This window comes from Podarcis pityusensis (assembly GCF_964106645.2).
Source record: "Podarcis pityusensis genome assembly, chromosome: 6".
NCBI lineage: Eukaryota > Metazoa > Chordata > Lepidosauria > Squamata > Lacertidae > Podarcis > Podarcis pityusensis.
The window spans coordinates 22,335,635-22,341,391 of record NC_138030.1 but is presented as its reverse complement, the minus strand read 5'-3'; the positions used below and the strand labels follow the sequence as shown (position 1 = coordinate 22,341,391).

At 42.1% G+C, this 5,757-nt stretch overlaps 1 long non-coding RNA gene across 1 annotated transcript; it reads left to right on the top strand.

Moving 5' to 3' along the window:
- Positions 1–753: 753 nt before the first annotated feature.
- LOC308479161 lies at positions 754–5,105 on the top strand. Its single transcript, XR_013987518.1, has 3 exons — positions 754–891; positions 2,757–2,894; positions 4,947–5,105. It is a non-coding gene; the product is annotated as an uncharacterized lncRNA (long non-coding RNA).
- Positions 5,106–5,757: the final 652 nt, after the last annotated feature.

The following is a 5,757-nucleotide window of genomic DNA, read 5'->3' as shown; positions in this document are numbered from 1 at the left end:
TTTAGGACATCCACTTGTCATAGCTCTGCATTCACTCATTGGCTAAAAACACGGGCAGGAGGAAACATCTAGGCTAGGTGACTTCACAGAAAGCTTAGAAGGGCGCCAGCACATTTTGGTTCGTAACTTTACTCCCCATTAAAAAATGGGAGCTCAGAGTTTGTGAGTGCCAATGAAGGTCTTCATAGGCAGCAGGCTGGCACGCACACACCCACACCCATTTTAAGTGATGACTATACATCCAAAAATATTTCTCAATTAAAAGCTTATAGTTTCTGGCTTAGGGTTGCCTGGTTTCTGTCCCCCAAATTTAGGCAGCCTAATTTGCACATTATGCAAACCACGCAGAAGGTTGAATGAGGTTTCAGATGACTTTTCAATCCATATTACCCCCCATGAAAGCTGTTTACAGGAAGAAAGGCTGTGCTGACATTGACCTCCATTGCCTGAGTGAATCACTCTGAATATGACCAGGAAGATTTGGGAGGTAGCACACCCAGAAAGCAGCCAATTCCTGCTCCAAGAAGTACGTAGGATTTCCCCTTTCCTGAGTCTGTACTCATTGCACTCAGTTCCAGATTGAACTACTGTAGGTCAGAGGCTCATAGTTACCAAATGCAAGAGTATATATAGAGTATAGGTGACATAAGGATTGGGTAATGGATTGACATCTGCAAGGCATGTTTGGGTGACAAACATGGGGCAGGGCTCCTCCCTCTTGTGATCCAGTGCCACCCTTTTAGCAAGCTTAAATCTCACCAGCCTGACCCAGTGATGAACATTCGGAACCAGATTCTGAAGGCACCATGAAGGCCAGGAGCATCTTAGCCTTGGTGGGACTGCTGGCCCTCTGGACACAGCTCTCACCTGCATCTTGCATGCCACCACTAGGTAGGTTTTGAATGAAGCTGCTTCTCCTTCTGTCTGATACCAGAGTTGTATATAAAATATATTTTGCTGATCAAGCCATCTATTACCTTTTGTGGGAGGTGGGTTATTGGTTGGTTTGTCTTTGTTATGTATTTATGTGAGCCAGTGTGGTGTAGTGGTTAAGAGCAGTAGTCTCGTAATCTGGGGAACCGGGTTCGCTTCCCCGCTCCTCCACATGCAGCTGCTGGGTGACCTTGGGCCAGTCACACTTCTTTGAAGTCTCTCAGCCCCACTCACCTCATAGAGTGTTTGTTGTGGGGGAGGAAGGGAAAAGGAGATTGTTAGCCGCTTTGAGACTTCTTAGGGTAGTGATAAAGCGGAATATCAAATCCAAACTCTTCTTGTTTTCTCATTTTGTATTTTTATGTTGTACACTGCTCTGTGATCTTTGGACGAAGGGAGGTATATAAATTTAATTTTCAAAAAATGAAATGAAATGGTACTGTTTACCAGTTTCTGAGGCCCTTGCTTCAAGTTTCACTGCTCTCAGTGTGAAAGACTTGTGGTAGGACAACAAGGAACAATTTTCTGGCAAAGGACCTGCTGGACCTTTTGGATCGTTTACTGGCAAACAGTACTTAGCTCTGCTCAGGAATTCTAACAAACTCCCCCGCAAATACTAAGAGTTAAATGGACTTTTTTTTTAGTTCCTTACGCAAAAAATATATATGCAGATTTATTCTAATGATGTTGAGTAAACAATAGAATGCCATCGTGCCAAAACTGGTTAAAATCAGTGCAGTTTTGAAAGGTTCGATCTATAATCTTGACTGCAAATGGTGACCAATTGTAATCAAAAATTCTCCTCAATATCAGAAACTGTCATGGAAAATTTGCTTCCTCTTGTGCTTCAGATGAAATCCTGTAGTTCCAAGTCCACTTACAAGGGCTGCATTCAGAGGAAATCACAAACAAGTTAACAGTATTCTCCCTTGTGAGAAAGAATGTCAATATGCTTTTTTAAAATAAATGTTTCTATAAACTAAAACATAAAAATATATTTGCATGTCCTGCAGGTGGCTAAGTTAGAACCTTTCTCTGTTGCATTGAATTTTCAGTGTGTAGCAGCTTCTCTCTCTGTTTTTAATCAAGGAGCAGTGCACTATATACACCTTTAGGCGCCAGGCAAAAATGTTCCTTTTTAACCTGCCCTTTGCCTGACCTGATCTACATCCTATGCCCTTTTTAAAATGCTGGCTCTTTTTAGGGTTTTTTTATTGGGTTGCTGTTTGTATTTTGATTCTATGTATGTGATCCTTTATGTCAGTGATGGCCATACTTGGCCCTCCAGATGTTTGGGGGCTATAGTTCCCATCATCCCTGACCACTGGTCCTGTTAGCTAGGGATGATGGGAGTTGTAGTCCAAAAACAGCTGGAGAGCCCAGTTTGGCCATCACTGCTTTATGTGAACTGCCCTGAGATCTTCGGGTATAGGGTGGTATAGAAATTATATAAATAATAATAATAATAATCCTCTATCGCCCTTCCGGCTGTGTGAAGTGGTACACATGTACCACTTCTCAAGCAGGTCTTCTTATACTTGCACCGAACCATTTACTGAAGAATTGTATTCTTCCCATACATTCCCATCTTCATTCAACTTCTGCTCATTCAGCTTTCGATTCCCACGGGCTGATTTTGTGATGCAACCCGCAATCACCCAAAGTCTAGTAACCATTAACTCAATGGCTGGTTATGTATAATTCACATAGGACTTTTCTGTGCACATAATGTTTTGCTATCCTTGTTTCATTTAACTTCACAGCAATGCTTTTAGGCATAGTATATTTGGGTATTTGTTAACCCTGCTATTTTCTACTTCCAGAAAAATTTGGAACTTGCCCCCCAAATCCATTCAAATGCAGTGTAAAGGGACAGGATGCTTGCAACCATGACTATGACTGCGAGGGGATTCAAAAGTGCTGCTACTTCAATTGTGGCAAGATTTGCAGAAACCCACAAGGTATGGTGTATGGCTAAACCTGCTTCTTCTGTGTTGGCTTTTTGTGGATGATTTCCTACGATACATTGTCATTTAGTGCTTTAGGTTAGCCTGAGACACAGTAATCTGCTGAAGGCAATCAAATGAACTTTATGTTTAAATAAGGATCTGTAGTTAGGATTCCCCAGACCAAAACCAATACTCTATCCATTCCCCATGAGTAGAAACCGCAGGTAGGAAAAAGCTATGTAAGGATCTGTGAGGCTCTAAAGTATATAAAGAACCATTGTGGATGTTGATTGCAATTACATAGCTGCCAGAATTCATAATAACTGACCCACTCTGGCAGATATATAAGATGAAATAGACAATGGGCTACCTTTTTAATCATTGCTCCATCCCCCAAAATGGGAAGATAAACACAAAATGTCACTTTGTACAAAGCATAGCTTTGATACAAAGTATTATCTTCCATAATTGTAACCTAGAAACAAAGTGCTACTCTCAATGGAAGAGCAAAGGCAGCCTCTCTCTATCAACAGCTGGTTCTTTGGAATTCAATTTGGGCGCCACCCAAATTCCCAAGTTCTCTCTCTCTTAAGCACACAACACCCGTCTTCATTGGAGAAGAGCTTCTACTTTCAGCAATTACAGTGGACGCTCGGGTTGCGAACATGATCCATGTGGGATGCACATTCACAACCTGCAGCATTCGCAACCCGCAGCGGTGCATCTACACACACGCGGGTTGCGACTCATCTCTTCTGCGCATGCGCAAAGTGCAATTTGGTGCTTCTGTGCATGCGCGACCACCGAAACCCGGAAGCAACCCATTCCGGTACTTCCGGGTTTTGGCAGTGGATGGCGCTGTGGGTTAAATCACAGAGCCTAGGACTTGCCGATTAGAAGGTTGGCGGTTTGAATCCCGGCGACGGGGTGAGCTCCTGTTGCTCGGTCCCTGCTTCTGTCAACCTAGCAGTTTGAAAGCATGTCAAAGTGCAAGTAGATAAATAGGTACTGCTCTGGCGGGAAGGTAAACAGCGTTTCCGTGTGCTGCTCTGGTTTCGGTGTTCCATTGCGCCAGAAGCGGCTTAGTCATGCTGGCCACATGACCCGGAAGCTGTCTGCGGACAAACACCGGCTCCCTCAGCCTATAGAGTGAGATGAACACGCAACCCCAGAGTCGCCTGCGACTGGACCTAATGGTCAGGGGTCCTTTTACCCTTTACCTTTAACCCAAAAAAACGCAACCTGAAGCATCTGTAACCTGAAGTATGACTGTAGTGACATCAGGTTACATGTGAATCTCAAGGTCATTGATGTTACCTTTCTCAAGATTCACATGTAACAGTGGCCACAAGGAAGAAAGATTTGCCATTTAATAACACAAATTGTTACCTAACAACATAGGTGATGAATAATCGAGCAAGGAGTCTCTGACCCATGCAATTAGTTTCAGGCAAAAATCCGTGAAATTTCGCCAAAGTGTTTGTACCCTGGAACTCTGTTAAATGGGGACTCCTCCTGGACATTGCAACCTAAGGTATCATTCATGAACTTGGCTTGAGGGGCTGCCCCTCTCTATGTTTAGGGAAGCTTTTAATGTTTAATAGATTATTGTATTTTAATATTCTGTTGGAAGCCACCCAAAGTGGCTGGGGAAACCCAGCCAGATGGGCGGGGTATAAATAATAAATTATTATTAATATTATTATGCCCATCTGTGGGGCTGCACTACATAGGATTCATTCATTCATTCATTCATTCATTCATTCATTCATTTTTTGCATTTCTATCCCTCCTTTTAAAAAAAATCCCTACAATAACCCTGAGAAGTAGGTTAGGCTAAGAGGCAGTGACTGGCCCAAGGCCACCCAGTGAGCCCCATAGCCAGTTGGGGATTTGAACCCTGGTTTCCCAAGTCCTAGTCTGACACTCTAACCACAAGGCCACGCTGGATCTTGATGAAATGTGGGGCTTTGGACATGCATAGGTGAGCTAGTTATCTGATGCATTTGTCTGGCTCTGGAAACACAAAACGAACAGTCATGTGGTGGGTTTTCTCTGTTACAGAAAAAGCTGGCAGCTGCCCCATCCTTCCATATTTCTGCTCCGTCCCAGAAGGAGATCTTTGCAGCAGTGATTACGATTGTCCAGAAAAGAAAAAGTGCTGTTATGTAAATTGTGGAAAAAGTTGTGTAGACCCATGAGAAAATAAAGGTATTGCCTGTGTCTCTCTTCTCGTCCTTCCCTAGTATCTCAGTTAAAATCAGAGGGTTTTCTTATCCAACTCCCTGCAATGTAGAAATCACAACTAAGGAATCCTTTTATTCATTTGATATGAAAATTCTCCTGACAAGGGAACTTTTGTCAGCAACTCCTGACTGGAACAAAGAAGACACAAAAGTTTTTCTAAGTTTTTCTGATGGAACACAGTCTGATGGAATATATGAATAATTTCCTAATGAAGGATGTTCTGCAACAAATATCATTCTTTTGCAAAAAAATATAAAATATAAAAATATTTTTAAAATCATTTAACTGTTTGGTATCTCTTGCTCTGTGGAGTTAATGTGACAACAGTGACTTAATTCCGCTTTGCTAGGAAGGATAAATTGATAATATTTCCTTCAGAAGAGCATTTTCTGGGTATTGGAAAATTGTATTATTTGCCACAAGCAGAAAGCACTTAAACGCCTTCACATTTAAAGCACAGCACATGGGTTGGTACCTGAACGCAAAATAAATCTCAAAACAAGAGTTTCAGGAAGTTTGACTGAGGAAGGTTCATAAATAAACTGAACCAAATTTCTTCTCCATTCCCAATATCTGCCCCCCAATATCCCAATTTTTGTTATATTTACATTGTAATTCTTGGCCTACT